The sequence below is a fragment of the Chelonia mydas genome, chromosome 8 (assembly GCF_015237465.2).
Source record: "Chelonia mydas isolate rCheMyd1 chromosome 8, rCheMyd1.pri.v2, whole genome shotgun sequence".
NCBI lineage: Eukaryota > Metazoa > Chordata > Testudines > Cheloniidae > Chelonia > Chelonia mydas.
Genome location: NC_057854.1, coordinates 90,136,030 through 90,156,288, shown reverse-complemented (window position 1 = coordinate 90,156,288; position 20,259 = coordinate 90,136,030). Strand labels below are relative to the sequence as shown.

Sequence of the window (20,259 nt, the reverse complement as noted above, 5' to 3'; positions counted from 1 at the left end):
TGCCACTGCTGTTAATTTCCTGTCTATCTTTCACTGAGCAGCAGAGCTGGAGCTGGGGAGCAGTTGAATTTTTTTGTTTAGGCTGTGTTTGATTTTTTTTTAAGCCTTGTCTTGAGCAGGATATCCCCTGTATATGTTTGGAGTTCCTGAACTTCTTTGGAGAAAATTATCCTTAAAAAGCCTTGTCCGTAATGCTCGGTTTCTTCTCTCTCTCTCTCTCTCTCTTTCTCTCAGAAACCTTTTAAATTCTCATGTGCTTTTGCAAACTGTTACCTTGCTGTTTATTGCCTGAGTCCTTAAAAAGGCTGCCGACATTTCAGTTAGAGTGACCCTGTGACTTACAAGTAGTAATTAAAAAGTTAGCAGAGTTCATTTGTACAATTTTATATTAAACAATTAACACAGGAAACCATAGTGAAGAAAAGGATCCTGGCTTTTTATGTTAGAGCTAGTCTGTTCCCACAGCTGAAACCAGATTGTTTAAACCTCAGTGTGTATAACTCTCTTGTTTCCCTATAGCTCCTGTGTTCCATTACCTCCAGTTCAATTAGTAAAAAGTAGCAAGCCATCTTTCGGCTGCTGAAGACCCACCTCCAGCTGAGTCAGCCACTGCTAACTTCCATTCATCTATTCTAGAGGATTGCACTGGCATAGCAGTGCAGATTTAGTGCTCCAGTGGCCTCTTCCTCTTCCCCATCCCTGCTCAAGGGTTCAATCTTGCAAGTTGCTGAGTGCCCCCAACTCCCACAGTCACAGGCCTTTAGGTCCCAGTTCAGTTAAGCATCTAAGCATGTGCTTAAATACATCTCTGTTTTGCAAAGTACTTAATTACATGCACTCTTTGAAGTCACTGGGATTTATGCACTTGCGGAAGTGCTTTGCTGGCTAGCGGTAGACTGCTGAATCGGGGCCCAACAGAGCAGCCTTCTCGACATGCAGCTGTTGTTTATACTTTTCCCAGCTTTTCCAAATGATCCAATCAAATAACATTATTCATATTTCTTGACATCACAAAATGATAAAACTACATGTGCTGCACAGATATATTATAACTCTACCATTATAATATTAACTTAATAGCTTTTCATTTCTAGCAACGGCATACATTGAAATCTGTATTTTTGTTTGGACAAATCAGTGCGTAAATAGGAAATAGCGGGCAGAATAGAAACTGAAAGAAAGAAGGAAACACTATATTACTTTACATTTATATGAGATGTCTGAGGGAAAAATTGGCCCTGAAACCTCAGTTACAGTGGTGCTTGTACCCAAAGTAAATGCAACAGATGAAAATGATAAGGAGACAGAGTGATTATCTCCTGTTTGATGAGAAATGTCTTCAGATTTAAAAATGTTGCTACGCTTTTTGTAAATCTTCCCCACCTTTCTAAAACTGTATTAAAAAACGTCAGAAGGGCATTGTGAAGTGGTGTGAACACCACCCGCTTGATATTAAATCAGTCAGAAACATGTTATACACAGTAATCCATTTTTATTTAGATTTAAAAAACCCTTCATATTAACAAATCAATGATATGTGCATTCTGTAACAGTGATTACCACTTACATATTTTCAGACATACAGACAGGCTGGTCTGAACAAACTCAAGGCACATCTTATCTTCCAAAGTTTAAAATGCTAGTTAAAAGAAATAATCATAAAAGGACTGAAAAGTTTGCTTGTTTATATAAAGTGTGGCTTCAGTTGAATTAAAGGGATACATTGCAGTATACAAGTTACTGTATATGCCTGTGTTGTCCATGCATTCTTTTTGGTATCTTAATCTTATTTATATCTGTGTTTAACAGATAGGGTAGGCTAGGTTAAGTTATGTTAAACATGTTGTACGAAAGCTTGATTCACAATCTGGCTTTCTTTCTTGATTAGCTTTAATCAAACTCTCTGCATTCCATGACCTTAATAAAGCTATTTTTCCTGACAAGTGAAGACTGTCTTAACAAGGAAAGCTCATCTGGGCTGAAACTAAAGCCAAGTTAAGATGGTGTTTTAGGTCCTCATTAAAGTCCACAGCATGAAGTAGAGGGGAAATGATGAAATGGTGCTCCACCAAACCTCTCTTCTTTACATTTAATTAGACAAATTATACGCAACCCAGTAGATGCCCTGGGAATGCAATCAATAGTAGGGTTAATAAAGAGTCTGGAGAGCATAAAGGGGGGCAGTAAGACTTTTAGTGAGAAGTAAATTAACACCAGGAGCCAAACACAGAAGCTCCATGGATTTCAGGAGCGATTACAAAAATAATCATATGATGTTGATCTAGATAAGAAAAGAGTTACTGTGGAACTCACCCCCACTCTGAGACTTGCACGCACACATTATAAGATGACCCTGAAATACTTGTGAGGGAAAGTTTAAGTGACTGCATTTTTTTTCTCTCTTCAGTACTTTCCTTCAGTTAATGCTGACTCATGCAGGTTCAGTGAAATATTGACTGCCTTGGACAGCCAAGTGGAGAGGAGAAGAGATGAAGGAAAAAGCTCTAACAGTGAATGATGCCACTGGTTTGGCAGTGTGTTAGGAAATCAGCCACATGCCGACAAAATCTGGTCAAGCAGCCACCCAACCCAGAGGATGTCCCTTATACTCATTAGCATTGTGCTTGTAACAGAGCTTATCAACGAAACAGCCAACAGACATAATCTGTGGTTTATGCTTTTTCTGTCTCTCTCTTTCTTTATTAGGATTGCTGAAGGGATATAATCCACTGCTTTTTATACTGTTTTTTTCTTGTGTTTGCTTCTGGCTGTGTTCTAGCTCAACCTGACAGATTTTTCAGGGACTCCGGCTTCCCTCTGTAGGTCTATGTGGTGGATTTTGGCTGCCTCTAAATTGTAAACTCCAAGGCTGTTTAAAGTAAATAAATGATTTGTTAGTGTTGGGAGTGTCTTATTGCTTATCCAGAGATAGAAACAATGGAAACAGTGAAATTTGATCCCAGTTGTGATAGATGCTGCTGGCTAGCAGTTAATCAGTAAATTATAATTAAATACAGGACATTGCAGAGTTGCGTTTGGTCTAGGGTCTCATTCTGTGAAGAGGATTTTAAATGGAACTAAGGGAAAATTTTACATTTTTTATTGGTTGTTGACATTTGTCTTCGCTTATGCCTAGCCCCTCTCCCATACCTCCCTCCCCCCCCCCCCAAGTTGCAGGCAGCTACCACTTTGTCTTTCTGCTAAGAAAGAGATCTTAAAAATTGTTTCTGGGATTATTCGTTACGATGATTATGTATTTATCACAGTAGTGCCTAGAGTCCCCTTCTCCTTGCGTACGGCTGGTGTAGAGCAGCAACTACAATTTCACCTGACGCTGGTGGAGCCAAATGGCTCCATCAGGAGTAGCAGAATGTGTTGCAGTGATGCCACCTTCATATTTATAAATTGGGCAGTGGGTAGTGATATGTTCGAAGGTCTGTTGTGGGGAACCACATTTGCACACTGGGGAGCCCTTGATTTTCCATTTGTGCATTAGATATCTGCATCTACCAGGTTTGGTTTGAATTTGGTTCAGAGCTGACCAAGATGACTGTGGAAGGTCAAACCCAGGAACCTTTTGTGTGGGATCCGGCACTAGATGCTTACTTTTTAAGTCTTGTTTAGCACAATCTGCTTTCCAAGCCTCCTTCTGATCGTAGCCTGATTGCATGAGGCTAAACAAATGTTCCCAGAAAGGCTTGGGGGACTGAAGACGTTGCAGGGGCAGGAGGGCATTGTCAAGATCTTGGTGGATAGGAAGACATCTGCTTTCCTGGGTTCAGTCAGGGCACTGTAGGAATACAGAATTGAAGACTGTCCCTGCCCCAACAAATTTACAATTTAAGGTCCCACTGCCCTATGTGTAGTTTATTATTATTATCATTTATCGTGTTTATTGTTGTAGTGCTTAGGGGACAACTGAGAATGGGGCCCCATTGTGGTAGGTGCAGTGGAAACCTAGACAGTCCCGCCCCGAAGATCTTACAATATAAATAGTCAAGAAAGGATAAGGGAAGGATGCGTAACGCACATGCAGAATGAGCAGACAGCAATGTGAGTACCCTGATTTTTTGGAGGCGGTGGTGGTTAGGGGATTATTTAAATCCTGAGGTTGAGGTTTAGTTAGGAAGAGATTAGCTATTCGGAATGATGAAAGAAGGGAGGGATTTGGAGAGAACAACCAATCAGTACAAGGGAGAGAATGTCCTGTGTGAAAACAGCAGAAAGCAGTCTGATGAGATCAATCAGGGTCCCATAGACCCTGATGAAACTCCTTTTGCAACTGAATGCCTTCATTACACTGCCATGTAAAGGGAAATGGGGAGAGTCCAGGGTTGCATCCCAAAATTGTGTACTATTACTCAGGCTTCAGGAGGTAGGAAGCGACTGTAGGAGCAAATGATTAAGGCCTCCCCAAGGTAACCCCTGTGGGATGATGTGGGTGGGTAATAGTACTATGAAGGAGGGGCAGGAGTGGAGTTTCTGCCATCTGCTGGATGCTGTGTCTTCTACAGGAACATAGTAGAAGCAGAAATAGGGGCTGCTCCTTGTAGGAGGCCTGGCATTGTGCTCTCCTGGAGAGAATGTGTCTTGGTGTTTCCACTTTCCCGCCCAAAGCAGAACTGAGCCTTCAAGTACAATCGTGCCCTTAATTTGTAAACATTACAGTTCTTTTTATGATTGCTAAACCAGTGCCAGAGCCAAACCACACTTGCTCACAGTCTTTCATGACGATTCCATGCTGCCAGGGTAAAAGATGATGTAATAGTTTTAACAAGAGGCCTTCTACCCACTTCAAGCTGAGAAAGGCCCATTTTAATTAAAAACTTTTATTTTCCAACACAGTTTTTATTCATGTTAAAAAAAGAAAAGTGCTCCTTACCTTTTGAACGGCAAGGTTTCTGGGCTGAACAAAATAGGTGGAGCTTTTCTTTAAGCAAATGTCTGGCATTATTTTAGTCTTTATGCTAAACCAGGGTTAAGGCACCTTCTCAGTCATGCAAAGGAACAAGTGAGTTGGTGGTCATTATATGGCTGGAGACAAATTTTTCCAGCACCCATAGAAAGATTAGAATTAGATAGGAATTTGCTGTTTAGCCGAGGAAGTAATTACAAGGCAAGATCTCATATCATTTTAAAGGTTTCAGAGTAACAGCCGTGTTAGTCTGTATTCGCAAAAAGAAAAGGAGTACTTGTGGCACCTTAGAGACTAACCAATTTATTTGAGCATAAGCTTTCGTGAGCTACAGCGAGCTGTGGCTCACAAAAGCTTATGCTCAAATAAATTGGTTAGTCTCTAAGGTGTCACAAGTACTCCTTTTCTTGTATCATTTTAAAGTTAGCCACTAGATTAGCTATTCATACATTTTATTGGTCAAAATATGACTAAATGGATTACTGTGTGAGAGCTTTGTGGAAAATAGAAGCGTAAAAGCCGTTTAACTGTCAGTGCAGTAAGGCTGCGGTTAGCTCCGTGTGCTGCTAGTGACTGGCAATGAAAATGGTGTTTGGAGATGATTTTTCCCCCTCTTTCTTTATGGATAGTCATGGAGTGTTTTAAGAGCTTGGCGGGAATAATGAGGCCAGGTAGCTGAAAGAAGAGAATTTAAGTTTATGAGATAAAAAATAAAGGTCACCATTTCCTTGCACTTTGTGCATAGCCATTTACACTGCAAAGCACATGGAAAGTGGGCTTCAAATACTACCAGAAAAGAATGGTGGCATTTTGTACACACTTTGTGCAGGTGTAAGTAGCTACATATGGGGCACGGGAAAATCAACACTTTTAAAGAGGTATAGAATCATAAAAGTTAGAGATGGAAAAGATCTATCAGGCCATAGAGTGCATGGTGTAGGGCTCTTCCCTAGCGACTTGTCCTGTGTAAGTGCCAAGGGGTTGAGGTGTGGGTTGGTCATATCTTCTTGATGCATGAGGGGCTTCATGTATTAATTATGGCGCAGGTTGAGCTCCTACATCTGCAGCTGCCCAGGTGGAGTCCCTGGTAGTGGAATTGTTGCAGTCGGCCCACTCAGGGATGGAACCCAGCACTTTGGGGGCTCCTGAAAGGGAGCACATGGGGAATCAGTAGGGGTGGCTGAAGGAGGGGTCGGAACAGGGCCAGAGGGCTAAGTAACCTCCATGAAGCATAGCCTCCCTTGCATCTACTGGGGTGGAGTGCTGAAAAATGGATAAAATGGGCAGTGATTCAGCAGAATACTAAGCACACACTTACCTTAAATCACATGCTTTAAGCAAGTGCTTAAAGTTAAGCTGTATTTAAGTGCCTTGCTAAATAAGGGGCACTAGGACTCGATCCCTTTACCCACTGAAGTTAACAGCAAAGCTCACATTGACTTCAGGGTACAGGATTAGGCTCCTAATGTATTAACCCCCTCTACATTGAGACGAAACTATCCCAAGACTGAAACTGATAGCTGACATTATGTAGGGCTTGATCCTACAAATGATAATGTCGGCAAGTGCAATTCCTACTGCCTGGTATCCCATTTAATTCTGTTGGAATCCATGTGGGAATAACTACAGACTGCTGCTGCATTTAATGGGGACTGCGTAAGTGGAATAGTTGCAGGATCAGGCATCTCGACTTCTTGATCTATTCCATTTTGTATGCCAAAGTGTTTTCATTCACGCACATGCATTCACGCATGTGCGATAGTAGCTAACTGATGTAATTAACCGGCTGTCAAAGGCTATTTGTTTGTTGTACATACAACTGTCTTTCCATAGTAAGAAATGCTTTCTGCTGACACAGTGTGCATGGAAACATGCTAAACTAAAGTAATATAACTGATAATCTGGTCAGTGCCTGCAAATTATGAACGATTCCACCTAGCTGATGCTAAAATAATGAGAATAGGCTTGTGTCTTCTTGAACATAGATGGTGAAAGGTGATCAGAGTTAAATAGCATGGTAGGGCAGAAATGGGGGAGGGAGGGTTGGATAAATAGTCTTTATTGGGCTTGCAGGAATGGTTATTCTTTATACAGTGAAACTGATCTTAAGTGGCCAACAAAGTCAGTTTCCTCATATAAGTGGACTTTAATGAAAGATCAAAGAAACTGTGCTGGAAATCTTATAGGAGATACTTTTAAATGGTTGCTTTCCCACCTTCAAATCTCATTTGTTTCCTTTCCTGTCTCCTTCGTCTATGTGTTGTCCATTGAACTCCCAGGAATAAAGTTATTCACATGTGCAGATGCTTGCAGGATTGACCCCTTGAATGTAAGCTCCGTGAGGCAGGAGACTGCCTTATTCTCTGTAAAGTACATTTTAGGCACTGATCCAGCTCCTGCTGGAGTCTTTTCATTGGAAGTTGGATCAGATCTTATATAAATAAAGAAGTCGTTCACTGTTGGAGGTGGCCTTTGCTATAGGTTTCGCTGCTGAGGATCATATATATATGCCTTTTGCATCACATTTTAATTAACATTACTCTATCCTAGGTGTTCTCCTCCTTTTTCTCTGTACTCTTTGTCTAGGTGATCATATCTTGTCACGTGGCTTCAGCTGCCTTAACTTACAAATCTACCTCTCCATTCCTGACCTGTCTCCCACTATCCAGTCCTGCAACTCAGCCTCTCTCTATGACATCTCCTCCTAGATGTCATGCCATCAGCATAAGTTTAACATGGCCAAAACGGAGCATGTTGTCTCCTCCCCCGTTCTTCTCTGTCACCATTGATAACGCCACTATTCTTTCAGTTGCTCACGTCCATAACCAGATGTTATTTTTGACTCCTGCCTCTCTCTAGCCTCCATATCCAAATTATTCCTAAATGTTGTCTCTTTTTTCTCTATAACTTTTCTGGGATTCCACATTTTTCTCTAGTCCCTGCTGCTAAAATGCTGTAAACTCATTGGTCTGCGTCCTCCTCCCCTCTGACCTTCCTGATGACTCCCTCCTTCCTCTGAGGTTGACTCAAAACACTGCTACTAAGATCGTCTTCCTGGCCTGGGTTCTGACCACATCATCCCTTCCCTGCGTCCACTGACTCCCCCTTCTCCGCAGCATCCAATACAGCCTTCTAGTCTGAACTTTTAACAACCATTCACAACTTAGCCCATCTCTACTTATGTGCATTTGTATTCTATTGTGTCCCTTTTCCTTCCCCCACGATTCCACCCCCAGCCTTTATTGCCTCTTTGTCCCCTTCTCCTGCAGGCATCTCACTGCCTTCTTCCATGGACCATCTTCCCTGAGCTAATCCATAAAGCCACTACGTTGTCTGCTTTCAGATACTTCATGCTACCTAATTCCCATTTCTACAGCAATGTCTATGGTTAATTGTCTCCATAAATGGCTAGGCAGGTGGTGAGCAGGGTTTACTGACCTCATTAATATCTACTATATACTTATACTTAAAAAATAAGATTTTAAACCTGCAGATTATTCACATAGCTACCGTATAATCACATGCTCTTTTCACTGTTACCCTTGTGCTTTTTCTCCCTCTCCCTCCTTTTGTTTCTTACACCCACTCAGGGCAAGGGGCTGTGTCTTCCTATGCGTTTAGACAGTGCTCAGCACAATGGAGTCCTAATCTGCTTGGGACCTCTGGGCACTATTCTAAAACAAACAAGTAATAATTAAAATGCGAGTTTAAAAATGAAAAGGGACTCCAAACCCTGGTCAGATATTTTGTTGCAGGGAGAAGAGAAAGATTGTTTATTTTGGCCCCAAATTTTGATCACCCAAGGGCTGCTAAGTTAAAAATATTCAGTTCTGCCTTCTGTTTATGGTATACTTGGCTGAGTACAGGCAAATTTCGAAGTTGAACATACTGTCTGCTATTTTTGCTTAATTTTAGTTTCTACATTTTAAGTAGTTTCTTTAACAAGAAGCATATTTTCAGTGAGACAAACTTAGCTTGAGGAGGAATGTTCTGAAGTTCTAGCCATATTGGAGGTCGGTGAAATGTAGTAAACGATAGTTTTTTGGGGGTTGTTTTCTTCAAGAAATGAAAGGAAGAGCATGTTCTGGTGACAAATACTGGCACACTTCACCTTAAATGCACTGTTTCACGCTTTAGTTCCCACAGGTGCCCTTCATTCTTCAGTAGAGCTTCCAGACACTGACAATGCTCTAGTCTGATCTTCAGCTGTACAATTTGTCTTAACTGTGTGCTAGCATCTAGGCAAGACTTAGCTCATGCGTGGCCACAGCAAGGGGTCACATACAGCCCAAGGAGCTTCTGAATGTGGCCTGCCCAGCAATAAGATGATTTAATTATCTTTGCCCATTCTAAGCTGATTGGCTGCCTACCATCCAGCCTGCCCTCAGGCACAAGTGATTTAACCATATGTATCTGTGAGGGCAGCTGCCTCTGATCTCATATGCCAACTCTGGGGTTCATCCTTGACAACAGCCTGGCTTCCCTCCGCTCCCGTTTCCTTTGGCAGGGTTCCCCCAGAACATCTGTGTGTAGAGGAGAATGAGAGCATTGGGTGGTGAAAACTTAAACACGTAGCTGGGTATTGACAATCTGAAATCATGAATCGACCCTCTGAGGATCACAGATGCATCATAATAGAAATTCTCACATTGCACACCATTTACTTGTTCACATTGTGGTAAGACTTCCTCTCTCTCTCTCTGTGACTAGTTTATATGCTACCACCACACTGAGAACACAAGACCTTCCACTTATTCCCAAGACTTAAAGGACCCAACTAGTACAACCCAGAACTTGATTACACGATGCTCTTAAATGTGTCGGGAAGGTTGATTATGTCCAACAACTATGTTAATTAGGTGCAACATTAGGCCAGCACAAAAGCCCTGTCCTCTGTCAAATAGCTCAGTTCTCCATACTCTCTGCAAATACTTCATCTGTCTTCAGCTCCTGCAGAATGTCAGTCTCACTTAAGCCTTGTTTTGGGTGGGACTTGGTGCAAAAGCCTTTTGTGTGTGTGATTCCCATTGACTTCAGTGGAAGTTGCATATGAGTATCTCTGGGGAGAATTTTGCCCAAGGATTCTGCATTGTGTTATCTTCTGTTTGAAATAATTGTTTAATTTATATTAAATGTGAGCGAACCAAATACTTTCAGGTGTTGTAATTCTTTAGGATGAGACCATGTTAGAGTCTGCTTTGGGCCATTAATGCATGTCTCAGGTATGCGAGTGGAATACAAGGACCTGAGTATTAATGGTGCTTTCCACACACCCCTTATAAATAGTTGTACCATCTGTAATGATTTCCCTCTGCTGTTTGCTTTCATTCACAGTGGTACCTAGGGTGGATGATCTTTTGTTGGGTCCTGCAGAGGACATCAGATAACAGTTTGTCTCAAATATATGTATATAGGGATTGATCCTGCAAGGTGCTCAGCTCATTTTACTCATTAGCTGCAGCATGAACTAAGAATGGTAAGAGCCTTGCAGGGAGCATTTAGCACCTTGCCAGGACAGATTTTGTTTTCTAGAGTTTTCTATGTGATTATTTTGATGAATTCCACCTCCACAGCAGGAAACATTGATCATACATTTGAGCATCATCAGATGAAAGGACACCATACCAGTATCACTAGCCTTGTTGCATTCTTATTAAAATCTTGCTGGCATGTCAATGAAGCCCCTATTTGGGTATGTACCTGAAGACCACTTGGAAACCTCAGCTAGTGAGGGATGTGGTTGCCTACCTACTTCTTGTATGGAGCATATTCCATCTGTGTGCCGCAAAGTGCACCGGCTTCCACTTCATTTCTAGTACAGTCCTTAAAGTCACTTTCCCCACCTCCTGCAGATCTACCCAAAACCCGCTTCCACTGTACAGTCTGCAAGAAATTAGCTTACCAGTGATGGCTAGATTATATGGCAAAGAGGGGCAGCTCATTTTGGTTATATACAAAGAGGGAGAGAGAGAGAAAGTTTTACGGTAACTATTTATGTAACAATATGATTTAATTGCCATTACCCTCATTTTCTGAGTGGTTTTCTCATTCACTTGCACTGTGTCTTAAATTAGATTGGAAACTGCTCAGGGAAGGGGGCGTGACTTCCTGTGTGTTTGTATAGCACCCAGCATAATGAGCTTCCCGGTCCTGTGGTGTTCTTCCAGTAACAATAAATAATAATAAAGTGCTGGTTTTGGTCTATAAAGCCCAACAAAATGGGGGTCCTGCATACCTCCTTTGTAGTAGGAGCCGACATTCTCAGAGGATGGTCCTTAACTCTGGAACCTACTCCCTTGTGGCCCCAAGAGGCTGAGTTTGCTGACACTCAGGGCACACAGCACGTCTAGCTGGTTTTGCCCAAGGCTTTCTTTGGGGGGGCGTGAACTGAGGGATGAGGAAGGGGGACAGTGTCTCAGGTTTAGCAGGTTGTGGAGTTTATTAGTGCTGACAGTGTGTGAATTTGACATCTTTTGTAATAATGTGGTTTTCAGATCTGAATTATTCATGCATGGTTTTGAATACAGGGCCATTGTGTAAGTTGGGGAGGGAAATTAATTAAATAAATGTTAGCATCCTTGAAGAGCATCTGAGATTTCACATGGCAGAATAACTACTCCCTTCCCTTTTAAACATGGGGGGGGGGGTGTAAACGGGGCAGGCTATGTACACATATGTAAATTCCATCACTTACTTCAAAATGAGTTTTTAACAACAACTGAATGGATAAATTACTTGTAGCGAGGTAGAATTCAGTCCAGTCATATAGATTCCCTTTTTTTTTTAACCTATTCTTTGTTAATCGCCATAGTTAATTCTTTGCTTTTCTTTATGATGAAAATGAAATTGTTCAGGGTGGTTCAGAAACTTTTAATGCTTAAATTGTTTTTGAGTAAAGGGCAAGAGACGCAGCGCTGGGTAAGTTAGCTGTTGCAGTAGTGGACTGAAATGTAATTAGATCTGATAGTATTTTGTAAGAATAAGTGATGGCTATAAAATGTTTTTTTCAACGAAATGGCTATGTAGATTTCATGTGGCTTTGACTTCACAGCAAAAATAGCTGATGATTGCACAAATAATGCTAAGACGAACAAGTATATGAGGGAAATGTATTGTTTATTTCAAACCTTTAGCTATTTCTTAGAAGGAAGTCTTCTGTTCAGTCATAGCACCTGAGGCTATGCTCAACAAGGTAGTTCTTGGTCAATGAGAGTTTTCTGCATAGAGCACTTACGTGTTGGTATCCCATGGCTGGAGGAAGAGAGATCATTGTTTCACAAAGAAAGTGTTTTATAATGAAAAAATTTAAACAAAGAAAATATTGTTCTTGTTAGCTCAAAGCAAAATATTACTTATTATTACTATTAGCTATTATTATCAATGCTGCTCCCAAAAGTTTGTTTGGTGCACTAGAGAATAAATAAAAAGATATCATCCCTGTGCCAAAAAGCTTAAGATCTACTCATGTAGGTTTAGTCTGTGTTTGGTATTAAGCCATTCAAAAATTGGATGGCTCCAGATTATTTGTGGGCCCTTCCTTTTTGTATTTATTGTGCATGTGGGGCCTTCAAGATGAAAAGCTGGCATCCCTATTTGGAAAGGTAGAAGTGATTCCCCCAAAAGAGAAGAGGTTGCAGGACATTAAACTATGGTGCATAGTAGAACTGGAAGAACTGTTTCCTTACCAAGCCTCAAGACTGCATGGTTCAGAACATCAGGTTATGTTATGGTGGGTTATCAGGTGGGTTCCAGCTGAAGACTGGTAAGGGGCCCAGTGAGGTGTTCGAAATGTCTCTTAAAATAAAAATAAATTAGGAAAACGACAGTAATTTTACATAGGACTACACCACACATCGTCAGACTCCTGGTCACTCACAAACTCAAGGACATGTACAGTTCTTTCAGCAATCGAATGATTTTGAATTGCTCTACATTGTGCAAGCACATAATCCACAGTCTCTTTGCAAGTCAAGAGCTTACACGGTATCGGAAGCAGAGCTTCATTTTCAGACTGAGTTGAACAGCATCTTCATGTAGTAGTTTAAGACACACTGACCTGATTTAAACATTCTATATATGAATACAGATAAATTAGAACAGACAGAAGAGCTTCGCTAGGCATGATCAGTCTTACCCATCATTAACGCTAGGAAATAACAAAAGAAGATTGCATCCCAAGAATGTCATGTCATTGAGAAGGGGGGCAAATGCTTTTCAGAAGTAGCAAAAGAGATAAGGGATGGTGGTTGTCCCACTTATAATTTGGCAGATAAAAGTGATTTGCAAAGTCTGCCAGTGGGCAACGAAGGATGCCCAACTGTTGGCCATCTCTTACCAAGGCAGCATTCAGTGACTTCTTTACCAGTAAGGTTTTTATTTAAATGATAGGAAATAACTTATTGTGCCTAATTCCAATAATTGACAGGGAGTATTTGTGAACTCCTTGCTTTTGTATGGAATGGATGAAGCTCCCCCCTCTTCCTCCCATCCGGCCACTCTTGTTTCTTCTGGAGCTTGTTGACAGAGACAAAGGATATGTTTACTGTAAAATAAAGGCCATAAGCCTGGCTTGAATCTGAGTCCTGAAGAGACCATTTTTTATGACAGAGAAGGCTGTGTGTGGGGAAGGGAAGAGCCTTAGAAAAGGAAGAAGAAGGCGGGGGTGGGGAGGAGGCAGAGATTTATGACCCTTTGAAACCAAGCTTTTATGCTGAGCATCCAGCCTTGATAGTGTGAGTTCATAAGAGCAGCAGAACTCCCAGCTGTAATGTGCAAAGAGAAATTAAACAGTCCACCTAGTGCTTTGACAACAGAGAAAAAGCACAACAATAACAACAACAAACCAAACTCTGGATGCTTCCATGTTCATTTAATTTCTGTTAAAGAACCTTTTTACAGGCTGATCAACTGAATCACCCTGTGAACTGCTAAATTCTACCAAGGGTAGTGTTTTGTACAAAATTATTGCTATAATAAAGTTTTGTGTGTGTGGGAGGGGCTCTCATTTTTTAATATAATGACTAATTTGGAGCATTGAAGCTGCCTATATCCCCTAATAATGCGAAAATAATAGAGGTGCATTAGCCAGAATAGCCCTGCTCAGCAATACAATAATAATTGAACATATTTAAAAATGTATGTATCTTCCATCTTTCCCATATGGGCTCCTTAGGCAACATGACCTTATGTGGCCATTATCTGACCTCTCTTACACTTGGATTACTCAGTACAAAGCGAATTTATGGTTGTTTATTCTCTCCTCCTATCAGCTATTAGTGCCTAATCATATGGTCTATCGATCATGTGATTAATCGCCTGCCTAAAGAGGCAGCAGGTCTTGTGGAATGCTGCACTGCACCAGATTGAACTTCAACCTTTTATACAAACTGGAAGAGTAAAAACATTAGTCAATGCCTGGAGCTTCTGGTTGGTATGCTGCTTGAACACCAGGAGGTAAATCCCCTGGTTTTTGAACGGTGTACTTTGTACTTCCTTTTTGTTGTTGTTGTTGTTTTGTTTGATGTATAAATCTCCACCTAGTTGAGTGTGCATGCACTTGTAAATAAGATGATTTCCAATGCATTCTGTAAATACTGATCAAAGGGAAAATATGTGGGCTTTATTATAGCAGTGCCCACTAGTGCTGCTATAATTAAGGGTCTGTAAGCATTTCTATTATAAGCCCTTATTTTCAGGAGTTTATAACTCAGCCATGAAATTTTGCTCTGGTTAAGACTTGGCATAAAGAGTCCCAGCATGGGACCAATTTTTTCTGCTACCAAATTGTATTTAAAAAAATACTGATTGGTCATCTTTTAGTTATGGCAACACACGTGCTCATTTGAGTTTCTGAAGCTTTTTTACCTCTCAAACAAGCAGCTTATTATTACAGTGAAATTAGCATTTTAAATTCACAAGTATTCACAAGTATTCACAGCTTTAAAATGGTTGAGTTTTTATACTTTTACATTGTGCAGTATTTATTTTTCATAGACACTTTCAATACAAAATTGCATATCATTGTGGCAAAGACTGTATACTCTGAGCTATATATTACAAGGATCTTCATACAGTGGAATGGCTGATCTTCCATAGAGTCTAGTGGAGTGTTCCTGGGCCATCCAGCCTGCACACAGCAGAGTGAAGTATTTTCCGGCTGCATTACTTACGGCTGCTCCACAAAGGAGCAGAATGGGCTCCTACCGGGTTCATTACTGGGTGCAATAGCTGGATCCCTCTGTTGAATGCTCCAGGGAGCACTTGGCCTCTGGCCTGCTCTGCCCCTCTTCTGGAGAGCAGAGAAAAGGCCCCCCTGTTCCTTTTTGCCCCTCAGTGCATCTGTTCAAACATCAGGCTTTTGCCCCATCTGTGCAGGAGGAATTAAACACAATGGTCTGATTCAGCTCTGTTACCCCTGTCTAAATCCAGAGTAACTCCGTATGATTAGTTTTAGCCTTTGCACTGAATTGCCTTGCTTTTTTACAGGGTTAAGTTACATACTTAGGGATTTATTCTTCTCTCAGTGATCCATATGCATTAATTCCCATTCATGTTAATGACAATTATGGCTGCATTGAAGGGAGAAATCCTTTTCCTCATCATTGTTGTGTAGTGTAGAGTTTCCTTTGAGCGAAACAAGGGAATTTCACTCTAAAAATATGTTCAAAGTCCTAAACATATAAAGTTGCCATACATACACCTCTCAGATTGCTAAGGCAAATTGGTCCATCTCCAGAAATTCACATGCACATGTCCTTGATATTGTAGTAAAGGACAGCCAGTTGCCCTAAAAAGATGCAGCCATTTAAAAACATTAATTCTCTTGGGACAACTCGCCGAAATGCAAAAATAAATTCAACGTACTGTGGCTAGATGCTGTGCTATCTTTCCATTTTTTGGCTGCATTATCCTATTATGGTGGTGTAACGGGGTGAATGCTGCCTGCTGACTGAGTGCATGTACCTGCACTATCTCTCTGATTCCAGTAGGTCTTTAGCGACTCAGCCCTCCAGCCGAGTCACACAGAGTCCATATGAGAAACAAACACATCCTTTCTGGGGGATACAGTCCTGGTATTGTCTTCCTGTAGCTCTCCCTGGGCTCAGTCCTCTATCTGACCAATGAAGCTTATCACAGTGCTCTCAGTTGGTCATGGCTTTATGTGTATCTTTCCCTGTCTGGAATGGAGCAGTGCCCGCAGGGTTTCCTCCCTGGAGACTCTTCACCCTCTTTCACTGTCTGGGCCTTGAGGATCCCAGCTCTCCAGCTGAGTCACTATCAGTTCAATTCCCTTCTGGGGACGTATCAAAGTTTAGTATTCAGCCCATTGTCTGGGTCTGTTTTAACTCCTTTCTTCAGGGCTTAATTAAACTCCCCTCTCTGGGGTTAGGCCATTCTGCCTGTGGCCATTGGGGAGAACCAGGGCCTGCCCACTACTCCAGGTCCTAACCCAGGGACCCTATAAGTAGCAGTCATATTCCGCATCCCTCTAACTGATTGCTAGTGTTTCCCTGGGCCACTTTCCCACAGCCCCTGCCAGTAACTCTTCTGTCTGAGTCACAGCAGCCAGCTAGGACCTTCCTCGCTGCACCAGTAACTACATACACCTACATACATACACTAGTAACTGCTCTGTCTGACTCCCAGCAGACAGTCAGGAGCACCAGTCTCACATCTCTAGCTCCAGGCAGCAACTGACTCTGCTCTGGTACTGCAGCTCCTTTTATATGGGCCTGAAACACTCTGATTGGCTGGTCCCTGCAGCATCGATGATTGGCTGCTTCCCTGCAGCCGCGCTAGGCAGCTTGGAGGACTCACCTCTACTGCCCTTTTTCCTGGGGCGGGGTGTGTAGCATTGCCAATTTGGTTGGACTTATTTCTGGAGGTTTCATCACATGACATAATCTTTAATTAAAGATTAATCTTTAATTCCCAGAGACTCTAGGGCAGTTCTGGAGGGTTGGCAACACTAGGGGTATGGGGGGCCTCAGAGGGCCTGGTATACCCCATCACAGGGGATTACTAGTTGGACAAGTGAAGATGATGGACATTTGCTCATCCTTCAGGCCTTATTGGACTTCCTGGCAGCAACAGCAGCAACAAGAACAATAATAATAATAAATAATAACTCAGGTTTAGACTTATATGAAATATGAATATTTCAGTGACTTACTAAGGCATGTATTGCATCCATATGTTATTTTATTCAGTACCAATTTTTATACTATACCAGTTTTTTAAAAGGACTCTATCAAGGTTGTTAAAGTAGGCTGGGATTTTCAAAGGAGTATAAAGAAGTCAGGCACATTGAAATTCAGTGGGCATTGGGCATCCAACTCCCTTTCATTCTTTTGAAAATCCCAACGCTAAAAATATTACTTTATCATGGCACTGGACCTCATTTTAAGTTCTTTCCATTTCCACGCAAGTCACTGAGCTGATGCTAAAGAACTTCATCTGGTGTCTTGGCTAGTGCATTGTATGAACATACACAGAACTCTTCCGGCCAGAAGAGGAGCCTATGACTTCAGAGGAGCTGTACCAATTTACAGTAGCTAATGATCTGGCCCTCTGTGTTTAAATACAGCCATACTTCTGACATCACACACTGTTGTCACCTCTTGCCATTTTATTGTGAATCTCACAACATTTAGTGTTTCTCTTAAAGTCCCAGCTCCAGGAATTGAGTGATTATATGAGAATCTCAGCTCTTCCTTTTTTCTTAATGGTCAGATTTTAGCTCTCATGGTTATGGAGAAAATAAATTGTGATTTTGAAGGCCTGACTCATGATTTTGTAATTTTGGGAGGTAACAACAGTAATTTTATGTTGGTTTTAGGTTAGACAGAAAACATAGCCAAAATAGGCTGCAGTGTACCAGTTTGGAATTTTTCAGTGACACAAAAAGAATCCATTGTTACTTAGTTACGTACAGATCCTAGGGTGACAGCTTGATTTTAGAGAATATAGTAAATAGTAATATTAATATATATGTCATAATACTATAAGAGTATTTTGACATCAGAGGGAGATGATGGTGTTCGGCACCTGGAAGGATCGGGTTATATTTGTGTAAGTAATTAGCTATGTCATAATTATTTATTATTTGTATTACTGTAGTGTATAGGAGCCCTAGTCATGCACCAAGACTCCATTGTACTAGGTGCTGTACAAACACAGAACAAAAAGATGGTCATACGTTTATATATAGTCTAGCTGCATAAAATTCAAATAAATTGTTGGTGCAGAAATTAACACATCCCCCAGACAACATATACCAGCAGATTTTATGCACTGTGGGCTGCAACTGCCCCAAGTGCTTGCCTCGTGTCTCTGAGTCAGGCACCGTGGAAATGCATGAGAGGTCTGGATGTTACTCTTGAAGGGCTGCTGTAGCCTAATATTCCTTCGTGTGCAGCCTCTTCTTGTGGGAAGGCTAGAGAACCTGCATAGCTGTGGATCCTTTGGCTCTTGCGCAAAGGGACCTGCTGGCTGCCGTTTCCCGCAGCTCCCATGGGCCGGGAACAGCAAACTGCAGCCACTGGGAGCTGCGGGGGGTCCGTGCCTGCAGATGGTCAACCTCAGCAAAATGTCTCGCAATCAGATTACCCTGATGGGCTGCAGGTTGCCCGTGGCCTGCAGGTTGCCCACCGCTGGATAACCTCGCTGGTGCTGCTGCCATGGAACTCTCCACACTCATGGAGAAGAGAGCAGGAACTGCCCCAAAGGATCTTGCTTAACTTCAAATAAATAAGTGCTCTTCTGCGTTGCACATTTTGCGGGTGCATAATGAATGAAAAACAAGGACTGCTGTGCATCTGGGCTTGTGGAAATGGAGCTGATGGGCCAGATTCTCAGATGGTGTAAATCAGCATCATTCTACTGCAGTCAGTGAAGCTTTGTCAATTTACACTGGCTGAGGTTTTGTCCCGAGGTCCTGGAAAAGCACTGCTTGCTTTGTGAAAAATCTCTCAGAACAGATTGTGATGCTAAAAAAATGAATCTGGTTCCTTAAAAGCAATATAAAATTTCAGAAAACTACATTAGCCCCAGGATGAGAGGGGGAAAAAAAAGATCTGTTATTATCAAATCAAGTGATCGTTGGTTAGCAATAATTTATTCATTGCATTTAGTCTGGGTACCATTGCAAACAGAATATGTCAGTTCTGAAGTGCACAGATTAGAAAGGAATGTGGAGTTTGGAAACGTGGCAGCTTGCAGCACCGTGTATGGTTTAAATTAAACCTTTTTTTGGAAAGCCGAATAGCTGTAGGCCACATTTAGGGGGAAAGCAACAGCAGAGAGGGCTGGCTGTGGTTTCTCCTTAACTGTGTTACCGACCCACTTTCTCTTGTTTTAACACAGGAGAAAAAAAAAGACTTTGGACTGCTTGAGACCAACCACACAGCTTCTCCACTGACCACAAAAAGGAAGCTTGGCATGGCAGGCATCGGATTAATACCCACTGTCTCTTAACCCAGCAGGGTGTGAAAACTTTTTATAAGATTTTTTTTCCCTTGTGGAATGACTGTGTGGTTGGAGTTTAGACATCTTGAAACAAGCATACGTTTGCATTTCATTGTGTTTTGGGGTTTCTCTCCATTGTCGCAATAGAATCTGTTGTTTATAAGTTGTTTTCATCTACTTCTAAGGTTTTAGTGCTGCAGACCGCCAACAACTTTGTTCGTCTTGCTGCAGGGACAGGAAACATAAAAATATGTCTGCTCTGAATAATGTACTGGGTAAATCTTGGTCTGTTAGAATATCATTGTTCTTAATGAAATGGAGACAACTAGCTCTTAACAGAGCAGCCTTTTCTTCTTCGGAAATAATTTGATTAAGATCATGGATTCTATTAATCATTTGATCAGCTTTATTCATTCATCTCATTTCCTTTAACTAAAAAAAACCCCACTCTGTGCATGTCTTTATCTTTTAAGATGATGACATTTACATATTTCCTTGTAGTGTAATGTCCTGGGCTTAATATACAGATTGCTCTCTTTAGATATTGTAAACTGGCTATTTCCATGTGCTAAGTGCTATTGTTGATTAGTATCTTAATAATGTGATTAAGTAAGCTCAGTCTCCATGCTCCTCTGAGACACTGCCTCCCCCAGCCGTGGCCTCCTGGCCAGCTTTGTTGCCACAAATGTCATCAGCTGCCATCCCGTGTCTATTCTGTGACCCTCTCTAACTGGAGGATGTCACCTTGCACAGAGGAAGAGAAGTTAGAGCTCCTCTGAGTCAAAGCATAATTCAGATGACCTGTTCATTAAATGCATCTGCATTCAGCTTTCTTGGTGCTCTGCATCAAAGACTCTGAAAACACAGAGTGGAGGTTA

General features: G+C 41.6%; 1 protein-coding gene and 1 long non-coding RNA gene across 18 annotated transcripts in view; both read left to right on the top strand.

The window, feature by feature from the left end:
• The window catches only part of NFIA (nuclear factor I A), a 466,574-nt gene that overhangs the window by 208,363 nt on the left and 237,952 nt on the right, over positions 1-20,259 (top strand). The gene's annotated exons all lie outside the window — the stretch shown is intronic.
• Positions 2,434-5,804, top strand: LOC122466794. Its single transcript, XR_006292613.1, has 2 exons — positions 2,434-5,140; positions 5,339-5,804. It is a non-coding gene; the product is annotated as an uncharacterized LOC122466794 (long non-coding RNA).